The following is a 13,479-nucleotide window of genomic DNA, read 5'->3' as shown; positions in this document are numbered from 1 at the left end:
TCTGGAACTCTAGAGGTTGCTCACCTCCCCTTTAATTATATGTAAATATAGATATTAAACATATCTTAAACAGCATATTAGACTCCTTTTTAGAGGACAGCAATTGTCAGGCTTTTAAAATTGCAGGTACTTTAAGTATTTTAGCTACTTCCAATTTTGCTGCCACCAGTACTTCTACTCTCAGTGCTGAGGTTGCATATGCCATTGCTTTTCTAGGCAAAATGATAACACTGGAGGGAAATATCTGTAGGCTTGGGAAATCTATGAGTACACAGAAGCATAAATTTTTTAGAGGAAAATACTTAAGGGATGGTGGGAAGGATTTCCTGAACAGTGAGCATGTTCAGTGACCACAGAATATTAGCTGGCTGCTGGAATGGAAAATCAAGGGAAGAGAGAATGGAATAGATTGGCTGAAATTCTGGGGAGGACTTTATATTGAAGCATTGGTTCCACTTGTTTTCTATTGTATTATTTACTGGCAGCTTCCCATCTGAAGATGGCACAACAGCATTTCCTCAGTGCCTTTAATATTCAGAAGCGCAACACCATCCTTTGAGATATTCAAGCTGCACTTGAATTATCATCTTAGTTCAAATTGCTTAATTTTTTGTTGTTAATTTAAGAAAGCTACTTGTGTACGTTTCATGATATACATCCAGAATTTCACAGCAGATCGGTAGCAGTGTTTTTTTTAATGACACCAGCTGCCTTTTAACAACCTCTTTTCTGCCATAAAAGATAGCTATGGCTCATAACATTGTTAACAAATTAAAAAGATTTAAGCACAACTTTACGGAATTCACATTATTGCCTCATTGTCTTCTTCTTCCTTTTCTTTTCCAGATCACCTTATTCATACGAGCCCTGAGTATATGGCAATTTGCAGTGATCCAGATTTTGAGGTGTAACAGTAATACCAAACTGTCTCCACAAAGGTATTATTAGTTGAGATAATTATGTTTCTAGTTTTTTGTTTCCACAAAATTACACTTTCTTGCTGAGCTAGAGATTGCAGAGAGGAGAGGGAACACAAAGCATTTAGATGGCCTTAATATATATATAGGGAGGAGCCTTTACCTCTTTATGTTTTGCAATATATGTGAAAAGCTATGGGAAATCTTAACATATCTGCTGAAAATACTGAAGAAATGAGAAGAATTGGACAGAAAATGTTCTCAGTGGAAAAGATAATGATACTGAGAACAAACTATTCTATGAACCTTAGAGGTGCTTAGTCCCATAAGGTTCAGCAGATTAAAGTATTATAAACTATCTATTTTAAGCCAGCATTTATCCATAAACAATTTCCATGGTCACATGGCCAATGCGACTTAGACATGGAATGCTGTTACCTTCCCACAGTGGTGGTACCTATTTATCTACTTGCATTTGCATGCTTTTGAACTGCTAGGTTGGCAGAAGCTGGGACAAGCAACGGAAGCTCACTCCGTCTCGTGGATTCGATTTTACAACTGCTGGTCTTCCGACCTTGCAGCACAGAGGCTTCTGTGGTTTAACCCGCAGTGTCACCATGTCCCCTTGTAGTACTGAAAGTACCCGAAGCCAAATAAAGAGCCCTGGAATTTCTCTAGGGCTACAAAGTCCATAATACTAATTCTAAAATCTAACATAACTTTCCCAGGCCTATCTCAATGTGAACAATTGCTTTTGTTTATTACTTTTACAGGAATTAGAATGAAGACAAGAGATGCTATGAGAGAAGGAGAAAAAGGAGAGTGACCTTGCTGCTTCCATGCCCTTTACTGATGCTTCTGAATCACCATAAATTGGGGGGGGGGGGGGGATTAATAAGGAATAGAAGGAGGAAGCTTGACAATACTGGTAGTGGATGGTTAACATCACCCAAAATGGCCTGAATTTGCAAATGGCGGAATTCACTGCATTTTAGCAAGTGACAGTCAGTTTGACCAACTCTATAGTCTTTCTCCTGCCTTTCAATACATGAAAACTACAAGGATGTAGGATCAAGCTTGCCTCCCTTTCCCCTCCCTCACTTCCGTAACATCTTGTATAACAAAGGTATTGATGGTCTCAAAAGCTTATACAATGTTTTGGTCCTTTCTGGTTGGCCTCATATAAATCATATTATGATACCTTTCAGCTGGAGCCTATATTTGAAACTGGCCAAATTAAAACTTTGTCCCATCCCTAGCTACAATCAAAGAGTGTCACAATCTTGATGGGATGGCAGTTCCTGTTGGGACTTTATATTGCTATCTGGAAACAAAACAAAATAGAATTTTAGGATTTCAGCCCAAACTTCCCTCTTAAGATGCAGAATCATCACTTAAAAAAAAAAAAAAACAGCTTCAAGGCCCAAGAAAAGGAATCTTATCTGTACTGAGTGATAGCTTTTACAGTTGCCTGCTTTAAATTTCTTTGATTATGTGAAGTCTTGACAGGTCACATCCCAGTTGTCTGCAGGCTGAGGGCAACCCAGATACTATTATTCTGCCCTCAGGGAACTAACCATAGTCATCTATAGTGAAACTGAGAGAATCAATTAAGTTCACATCAACTTATGTTCACTGATTTTCTTGAAACAAACCTTATCTGGAACTACACTGCATACTTCTCTCTCTTTTTACAAGCTTAGAATGAACTTTGTGAGTCATCCTCATGTCTGATCATATCTTTTATAAAGAAGGATGACAAGCAGCACATAGACAGAAACACAGACTGCTTGTTGGATTTTAAAATATTAGTGTGAATAAATGGGCTTATATCCAAGACAGAAGAAGTTTGTTTATAATGAACTAAAGCTCTTAGCATTTTGGTCTCCAATTGGTCCATATTACTACCTCACAACTGTGGTTCCATGATGGCTGAAATCCTGTTGTTCAGCTCTCCCTGTGCAAAAGGAAAGATATCATAATCACCAGCAAATCACCGCTTATTAAAGCTTCCTTTGGCAATTTCAGGGTATGCATGAGTTCATTGCATTGTGTACAAGTCTCACACATGCCCAAATCAGCAATGGAAGCCTTTAATCAGCAGTGATTTGCACCTGTTCATGACAACATTCCTGTTCCACAGAGCTATGCGACAGGATTTCAACTGATAAGCATATGTTCTAAGCATAAATGCTCCCATATAAATTCCAAAAATCAAAGAAAATTAACGTGTGTGCAATGTATACTCTGACATATGAAATTTTGACTTCTGCTAATTGTGAGCTACAGTGAGGAGCTATAAAACCCAACAAAGACCTGCTCAAAACTATTGAAATCATTTTTCAGCCCCTTCTTTTGAAAGAGTGGTGGACTAATAACAACAAAATTATTCTCCTCATCCACAAAGAGGGCAAGATATTTTGTGGCAGTCTTAACAAGAGAAAAGAACAAGAATGAGAACAATTCTTTAATGCAAACTAATAACATTTTAAGACAAATAATAGCTTAAAACTCACTGTTTTCCATTCCATAGTCTGGGAACTAGTAGCAGAAACACTAGAAATGTTGCTTCTGTCTTTTTTTCCTTTTCCTTTTTAATGGGAGTGAAGCAGGCTGAAGGCACAATCCTAGTTTGAAGCCCCAAGGTGGAATGCCCAGTTTCTTAATCGCAAGGAGGTCTCCACTTGATTAAGTAGTCTCTTTTTGGATGGACCCTTCCCCTAACAGCTTTTGCCTTGTTTCTGAATCTCTTGTTCTGGACTGCCTGGACGTTTGATGTCTGCTTCTTGGACTATGAACTGAAATTTCCCTGCATGAGTGTCTACTTGGTGAGTTTTACAGTTTTATAGCTCATGCTTCTCCCGTTTCATCCTTTCCTGGGACAAACAGAAAGATAAGGGGGAGGGAAATAGCATTTTAATGCATTCCTCCTAAATACACACCTTTGTATACATTTAATCATTGAACACCCTTCTAATATGCATTTTAACATACCACATAGCACAGTAAGCAAAATAGTTGAAGAGGAGCAAAGATGACTTCAGGATTCAGCCCATTTGGAACTAAGAATGACTACCTGGCCAAACTTTCCATTTTGTAGAGAAATCACATCTATGGTTCTCTCTAAGAAAATAAGAATACTTGCTTTTATTAGAGAAATACATTTAAGATTTAAAAACATGTGGAAACCCTACTTTTATCCAACTAAATTAGAGATGGGAGAAACTATGGCTGCACTTTTCATCTTTCGAGGACAAATATGTGTTTCTTCAGAGGCACAGAAAGAAAGGTGCATGAGAAGCAGAAAAAATGCACCAACAATTGTAAATATATCAATCTAATGTGAAAAAAAGTCAGCACTGGTCAGATCAGGCAAATGACAGTCTTGAAAACTTAAGAAAGTCCTCTCTCCTCTTCTCCATGCAAAAACATGTATCTGCAAAAAGTCAAGTGATTGATCCACAATTTGAACGAAAGGCTGGTTTCCTTAAATATGCAGACTGAATGAAATCTTTGAACATCTAAATATAATACTATATCCTGCATTTCCTCACCATTTTTGTAGGATACACACTTAAATAAAGTGATAGTGAAATGTTGCAGAATTAACTGAGGTACCATCAGGGTCATGAAGGACATATAGAAGACAGAAGGTAGTTGAGCCAATGGCTTTACCACTATCAACAGGATGTGGTGAGGTATATAAACTAGGAATCAAATTGCAAGGCCTACCCAAAATGGCACAAGAATATTCGAGGAAGAGGTTTGACTGGGCAAATCATTAAGTAAATAGTAAGGGTATATCTCAACCACAAACATTCATTAATTCATTCTAGTGATGGGGACACCAGTTTTATATGGTCCAGCATTTGAATTTTTACCAGTGTTTTCCATTCTTAACATGTGAGTTGTGTTTGCCTGCATCAAATTCTAAAAACATAGCTGTTCTCACCATAGAGAGAACTCTACTGTACTTCCCTGCTGCAAAGGTGTTAAAGATGAGAAACCCTTCATAATAAAAGCAGCAATCCTAATTTGGCTCCAACATAGCTGAAAACAGAGATTCAAGTCATCATTTAAGTGTTAAAACACACAAACCTTGAGACCTTTTAATTTCTTTCCAGCATGAGCACAAATAATTTTGCATTTTTTTGTAACCTCATGAAAACATAAATCTCACACACACCCTATGGTGAAATCTTGCTTTTTAGAAATATTGACAAAGAGCATTTAACTGAGTGATTCCTTTTGTATAACTTCTATACCTCATGGAATATGCTGGTCTCTTTATAAAAACAAGGAATAATACTGTCAGTAATTTGCCTGGTCTTTACATTTGCACTCCAGGTTACTAGCCATGCAAAAGGTGTTTCATACCAGCTTATCTGTATGTACTGAAAAGTCCCTCTGGCTCAATTACTGTGACTAAAGATGGCTCAGTCACTCCAGGCATCACTGTCCATCCTCTGTCAGTGCACATCAGCCTCCGACAAGGCACTTACCACCTTCCTACTAATATGGCAGCTGATGGAGCTCTATTACTTCCCCTGGGAAGATGTTTCACAACCTAATAAATCTCCCTCTTTTCCTCTCATATTCTCTTTTCCCTTTATACTCCAATGGCGCAGCCTGGAAATGGAGCATCCAAAAGGAGGGATCTGCTGTCCCTCATTTTAAACAAAAGGAGACTGGAAAGATATTAGGGCTGTAAGTTGTAGCCAAGAGGCAAAACCTTGCTCAAGAAGGAGACAAATTAATCTGGAAACAACTATCAGCATTGAAGCAAATGCTACTTAGATTTATATAACTTTGCTTCAACCCTAAGGGCAGTTGTACTTCCCAGAGCAGTGTGAGTATGCTGTGTACTGCAGTTGGTTCCTTGAGTGTTATTTTCAGCCTGCAGCAGTATATTTTTTACTCTTTAAAACTTGCTCCCAACAGAACATTTTTTTTATCGTTGTTGCTGTTTGAGGTCACATTGAAAGTGGAAAATGAAAGGCCCTCCAGACATCTAGGTCGTCTGGCCTGCTGTTCACATTAGCAATGGTGAGGCGATGGAGGGGATGGCAATCCAAGACAATCTAGAGAACCATACTACCCCTGTCCCTTTCTGACATGCATCTCATTGTCTGGTGAAGAAGATATACCTACAGTATCCCCCAACCATCTGTTAAGGGGTATGTGGAGGCTTGCCCCAGGCATGAGGTTTGGTGTTCCATTAAATGTGCCATTAAATTGTTAAAATGTCTTTACATTTTTATCACCAATAGTGTAGGGGTGAACAATGAGGGTTTTGTCTGAAGGTGCCTCTTTCTCCAATCAACAATATGTCTTGAACTTTCACTGTGGGCAGAAAACTGGTTTTATGGTGCATTGGGTATCATATTTAGGTGGTTGTCATCAATGGAACTAAAGCCTTTCTGAAAACAAGTGTCTCTCTCCTCAAAATGTCCTGCAAAGCTATCACAGCAAACCTTCATAGCTGAATTAGGGTCACATTTGCTGGGGTAGCTAATAATTAAAAACCTCCATGCCATGGAACACTGTGAAATGTACATGTTTTACAGCCCCTTTTGTCATGCAGTAGGTGGAATTTGCACTTTAACAGCTGTTCAGTTGGCCTCATATATCCATCTTACACCACTATTGTTTCTCCATCATTGATTGCACAAAGCCCTCCAGAAAAACAGGGGACAATCAGGGCTTCATAGCATTGGAAAAGATGCTCAGAAATAATAATATAAAGACTTGCCATTTCTTGGATTTCCATAGCAAAACGGTTTAGGACCTCGATATTTGGTGGAACACCTCCTCCCACCAAGGTCTACCTGGATCACCCATACGTGTCAGGAGGTGAGGCTGAGGAGCCTGATGCCGAAAGAGGCTCAGAAGGAGAAAACACGAAACCGAGCCTTCTCGGCGGTGGCTCCTCGCCTCTGGAACAATCTCCCTCTGGAGATTCGCGCGGCCCCCACGCTGGGCACCTTTAAAACCCAACTAAAAACATAGTTATTTATCCAGGCCTTCCCTCCAGCCAATTCTTGATTTCTCCCTTACTTTTCCTTCTTTATTTTACTGGTGTTGCTGTTTGATTATTATGTATTTGTCTATGTTTTTATTATCTGATTTTATATTGGAAGCCGCCTGGTCCGGTGGGCCAGATAGGCGGGGTATAAATAAATAAATAAATAAATAAATAAATAAATAAATAAATAAATAAATAAATAAATAAATAAATAAATAAATAAATAAAACTAAACCATTGCCCTAAAAACATCAGCCTGCACCACATGATCCTCTCAGGTCCTGCTCCTACAGGTGCCACATTGAGGGAGACCAGGAAGATAACTACTAGAAACTGGTCTTTCTCAACAGTGCCCCCATCCCTATGGAATGGGCTTCCAGTGGAGCTACACCTCACCCCCTCTTTCTACCTTCAAGAGGATGCTCAAAACAAGGCAGTTCACTGAAGCTTTTGAGAGTACTCTCTCTTAATGTGTCATGAACTGGCTATTTTGATGTTTCCTGTTTTGCCATTTTTTCCTTTTTTTATTTATTAGCTGATCGTTCATTCGATTATATGTGATGAAATTTCAGTATATTATTTTAATTTTTCTTTATGTTAATAATACTTTGGATGTTAATCAATCAATCAATCAATCCCCTAGTAAATGGGGGAACATTCCAGCTGTATAGTTCCAAGATGATGATGATGAAAACCAAATTTCATGAGGAAGAACCTGAACATGCCAATGGGGTTACTTTAACTCCTCTTAAGTCCAAACTATTTTTTCCATGTCATGATTCGAACATCAGACCAAATATACTATCTGTCCTATGGATTTAGTTAATGAACAACTGAGAAAACTCTCATGGAATCCACGAAACCTTAAACATTGTTCCACTCCTTGTGGCTGCAGAGTAACGCACAATTCTCTTGGAGTTCTCCAGCATCATGTTCGAGCACGCTTCAGCTACCTCAGCCAGAAATTCTATTAGGCAGCAGGACAGGTCATATACAAATGCCACCAATCTGTCTCTCTGACTCAACCTGAGTTAGGGATGGTGCATAGCTGGCCTAAGGGAGTATAAACTGCATACATGACACGGAATGGTAAAAGCAATCACAGGAAACTTCTGTTTGTATTATGTAATTCTGATGTCAGGAATAAAGCAAAATCACTGATATGTCAGCCATTTCTCATTTATTTTACTTTTTTGTCCTTGATGTTAAATGTGGACACTAGAGTAATACACTGAGACAGTTTTCGAATCTGATTGAATCATATAACATAAATTTGCTGGAAAACATTATGAATAACTCTTTCCCCTGAATTAAAGCCAAGACCCTGAACAAAGTATCTATGTGACACCAGCTGCTGTTTGTTTGCATATCAGCACCATGCAATAAAGAGGCGCATGTGCATGATCAGAGCCCAACACACACGAGAGATGCAATCTAAACATGTACATGCATCATCCAGTGTCTGGTTGTCCAATGTGCTGAATTCCCTGCATTATTTAGAATGGATCCCAAAGGATTGGAAAGGACTGCAGTCCTTGGTCTACAACCACTGATACTTTTGGAATGAGCTTTAGACAAACTTCAGAATAAACTCCGCACTTTAAAACAAACAGTCCTAACATTGAAACATCATTTTTAAATATCTCACAGTCACACATACATTCAGCATTACTATGCAACATTTTTGTTTCTTCTTTAATTGTTGCTTTTGAACTGCTGCATTATTCAGGTTATATTGTTCAAATGACTTCCACATCCAGAAAGAAATGAGGATGGGGTGTGTTTGTGTGCTTCTGGCAACTGAGACTTGAACAACAATTCCAAATAGCAACAGACTCCCAGTATAAGTGCAAGAGCTGGCAATGTTGTTAATTCCTTGCCACAAGACAGATGGCTACCAGCAGGATCAGCACCTGGCAGGTTCATTAAGCATGCACCAACATATGGGGAAATGATAGCTAGGCCACCGTCAAAAATCTTGTGTCTTCACTGGCACTTTAATCAGGCAGAGCAGGCGGTGGGGGGGAGCAGAAGCAGCAGTTTCCCAACAGAAAGGACAAGATCAAGTGCCTTGATCTCAAGCTCAAAGAAAATGGTGAATGCAAATGCTTTCCCTTTGAAAAGTTGGGGTTGCAGGGGATTTTGGATTGATGTTACCTCTCCTTCATTGTTTGCTCAGCAGCTGTCATGCTGTGTAGAACCCGAGGCCATGTCTGAGGAGTAATGTGCAATGATTGGTGCAGTATTTGGTAGGGACTAAATTAGCAACACATTTGTGGAATTCCAGGATCTGCAATATATGCACACAGGTCAAGCTGTCCTGGATTATAGCTGCATGGTACTGCAGCTATATAATTGTACAACCACACAAACTGACAATGGAAACTGTCTTTGGACAAGCGCTGGCTTTATGGCTTGAAAAATGGGATGAGCATCGCCCCCTAGAGTCGGACACGACTGGACTAAAAATGTCAAGGGAAACCTTTACCTTTACCTTTACAGATCAACATCCAAATTCTAAAAATGGGGGCAGCCCAAACAAAAATTAGAACATTGAAACAGGGCTTTGAATCATCACTAGATTTGACGTAGGTGTAGCAGACAGTCTGCTGTTTCTCTGTGCCAAACATGGGGATATTTGGGCAAAAGTGCTTTGAGTTATGATTTTTAAAATAATAAAATTGTTTCACTTCTTCCCCTCCAGTCCACATATAGGTGACACTAAATTTCTCCAGATTTAAAATAGCTCATATAAATTGAAAAGACCAGTCTTGTTTATATTAAAAAAGAATTGTTGGCCCTAACCCCCCCCCCCTGTATTTTTTAAAGGTTTGGAAACAGCCCAGGCTTAAGGGGTTGAAACATTGGTCCTCAAAAAAGCCCTTTGAAAAGGGAAAAGTAAGCACTTTGTGATAAGATTGAGCATGCATGGAACAAGCTTACCAGGAGGAGCCTTCCAAAGTAGATACATTGCTGCAGCTTTGTGAGTTGGGAAAGGAGATGTTTGTCATGCATACAGTCAAAAAGACCAGGCTTGCTTTAAAAAAAAGTAATGGAATGGCAGTCCCCTAGAAAAGGGAATATTTTGCCACATATCTCCAGGGAATTGGTATATAAATTTTTAAGGTCTGACCAGCCTCAACCTAGGTTTGCCACTTTTCAAAATAACTTTCCATTAAAGGGCTTGACCTCAGCCATTAACTACACTAGACCCAGTGATTCAAGAATGAAAAATGGAATTTTCTTTATAATAAGGTAACAACAACAGAACAGAACTGGGCTTCAATATTTCTTCAATTATAGCCCAACAGCCCAAAACACGCCCTCCTTTGTCCATTACACTTTTCTCCTCCTCCCCCTCATTCCAGCCCTCCAGGTCCCCTCCTCCTTTGGACTCCCCCACATAGGTTGGCCACATGCATCCAGCAGCCAATCATGTTTTCCTGTAACCAGGCAGATTGGACACAGTTTCCATCAGATGAAGCATCTTCAAATATTTCTGCATTACAAAAGCATAGTGCAATTGTGTCTGTCCGAGCTTTAAATGCTTTCAGCAAACCTTCTCTCAAGATTTCTGAGACCAGACTCCTGATACAAGTATTCAAATCAGCTCCAGGTCTCAGGCAATCTAAATATTTTACCATGTCAGTCAGGATCCAATTAACTGACTCCCAGGAATCATGACATCAGTGAATTAGCACCCCCCCCACACACACTTCATGTTCCTTAAATGTTTGTATTCAGAGGAATACTGACTCTCATCTTGAAGATATTCTATAGCCAGGTGCATAGCAAGCATTCACCACCATGTGATCTATGAATATATGTGTCTATGAAAACCATTCAAGCTGGCAGCTATCACTACATCATGTGGTATTGAAAACCAGAGCGTAATTACTCTCTATGGGTTGAGGGAGGGTGCTTATTTTGTGTCCTGAATCTCCTATCACCATTTGTTATTAGTGGATAACCTTAGACAGAGAAAGAATTCTCCCTACCAAGCTTCTCCATGCCATGCATAACTTTGGACTTCACCATCATGTTTGCCTCTTTGTCACATTTTTCCCTAAATTAAAAAGCAGTCTAGTGCAATTTAACTTTTCACTTCATATATTCATATACAAAAACATAAACACAAGTTAGTCTCTCAGACAAATCGGCCAAAGTTTGTGTCAATGGAATAACACTGCCAGATATAATCCCCATTATAGCGCTCTTCAGGTATAAGCACAAAGCTAGTGGTTGTGATCAAACCCTAAACCCATCATTCCACGTCTTGCCATATTTCTGGGAAAGGTCTGAAAAAATTATGTAATGTCACTGCAGCTATTGCTGTTACAGAGCTCCACACAATTGAAAGCCTTTCCTTGTCAGACTTCTACTTGTGTGGAACCCCATAATTGGATTCAATGATTATGGCTCCTTTTCAGACTTTCTGACACAAAATGGGGTGGGTGGATCAGAAGGGGACAGTTTGGAGGGCATTCACCCTTCTTAGTAAAGGTAAAGGTTCCCCTTGACAAATTTTGTCCAGTCGTGTTCGACTCTAGGGGGCGGTGCTCATCCCCATTTCCAAGCCATAGAGCTGGCGTTTGCCCGAAGACAATCTTCCGTGGTCACATGGCCAGTGCGACTTAGACACGGAACGCTGTTACCTTCCCACCGAGGTGGTCCCTATTTATCTACTTGCATTTGCATGCTTTCGAACCGCTAGGTTGGCCTTCTTAGCTCTCTATATATGCTTACACAAACATCTGAGCAGGGCTCATGAGACAGAGCTTCTGAGAGCTCCTGAGAGATCAGCTTGTTTCCGTCTCTGAACCGGCCTATAGAATAAAGGGTGAGTAAGCAAGAGGCATATTCTCTTATGGGTCATCTTTAGCTGTGGAAAAGTTTGAAGTCAGCTATGGCTGTGGGCAGAGGAAAACTCTGGCCAGCAGATCTTTTCACCTCCACCTTCCTTCCCACCTCACAAGCAGCTGGGGAGGCAAGACATCACACCCTGCAAGGACTGTACTGATCATCCAGATCCACAAGCTGCTCACTCCTGTAGTAGAATATATGGACCCAATGAATACAGAAAGTGGGCATCCCTATTCTGTATCCCTGAATGAACTAAGAAAAGGGATTTCCTTATCTCTCTGGAATTACTAAGGAGGATTATTGACCTTGCTTTCTTTCCACCAGCACAAGCAGCCTTTCCTTTCTTTTTACTCAAAAAAGGAGCTTTGTGCACATGTTTGCCAATAGAAATTAAGTCTGTGTGAGTATCAGGTTACCTGCTTTCTTGTTCTTTGGGACCCACTGGGCAATTATATTCTATAGCAAACATAATATTCCACACAGCAGCCATTAGCAATGAGCACAGCTTATGGGAAACACACGCACTATGCTCTCTGGGAAGCCGTTCTGAATAAACAGGCAGCTGCATTTTAAATTAACTTGCTTCCTGTGTGATCCTGCAGTCCCCAATATATCTAGCACGAGTGCCAGAGATTCAGATAACAATAGCAAGGCAACGTTTGCATTCAAAAAGATATACCAACTATGTAAAAATAACCCAGCCAATTATTCACAGTTTTTTGGGGGGAGAACACAGCACCTGCTTTGATTAGTCTAAAGAAGAGCTGGTTCCACCATTACCACATGCTCCCTCCACACAGCAGGCTAAACTTGTAAGTGGCACCACTGAAACAAAGAGGATCAGTTCTTCAGTGTAAACTGCACTTTGGCTCCTATATGTCACAGGACTAACCAAATTGTCTCTTAAAATATTCTTCCTTCACCTAGTTCTCTCAGTCACACATGAGCGCGCGCACACACTTGATGCAGTTCAGTAAATATTTCAGCCCATTCAGAGAGCTTCTACAATAAAACATTGCTACAGCCATAATAATATGAAACAAATTTCTGACATAAATCAAAGTAGGCACTTCCTTTAAACAAGATTGCTGCTCCTGTCTATGCATTTAATGCTACTACAGTAGTGCCTCACAAGATGATTTTAATTCGTTCCAGGAAAATTGTCATCTTGTGAAAAAAAATTGTCTTGCGAGGTTCCCTATGCATAGGTCTCAAAAAAAAATCTTGCAAAGCATCAGTCTAAAAAAAAAAAGTCTTGTGAAGCATCGGTCTCAAAAAATGCATCTTGCAAAGCACAGTCATAGAAAAAAAATCTTGCGAGGCACCATAGTGATCGCAAAAAACAATCGTCTTGTGGGTTTTTCATCCCACAAGGCAATCGTCTAGCAAGGCACCACTATATGTTTATAAATTGCTGCGGTCTTATGGATATTTGTGGAAGGCAGTAAAATAGGCCCAGTGTCCCAGTAGGGTGTAGAGTGATGGACTACAATTCAGGAGGCTTGAGTTCAAATCTCTGCTCGGCTACAGAAACTCACAGGGGGTGTGGATCTGGTAAAATCACTAATTAAATATCCCACTTGCCCTGAAAGCTCTATCACAGTCACTATAAGTTGGTTTCAACGTAATGGCAGAGGACGACAACAGTAAAATAGGATATCTAAACTCTGTCAT

Source organism: Pogona vitticeps, chromosome 3, assembly GCF_051106095.1.
Source record: "Pogona vitticeps strain Pit_001003342236 chromosome 3, PviZW2.1, whole genome shotgun sequence".
NCBI lineage: Eukaryota > Metazoa > Chordata > Lepidosauria > Squamata > Agamidae > Pogona > Pogona vitticeps.
This window is presented reverse-complemented; position numbering follows the sequence as displayed.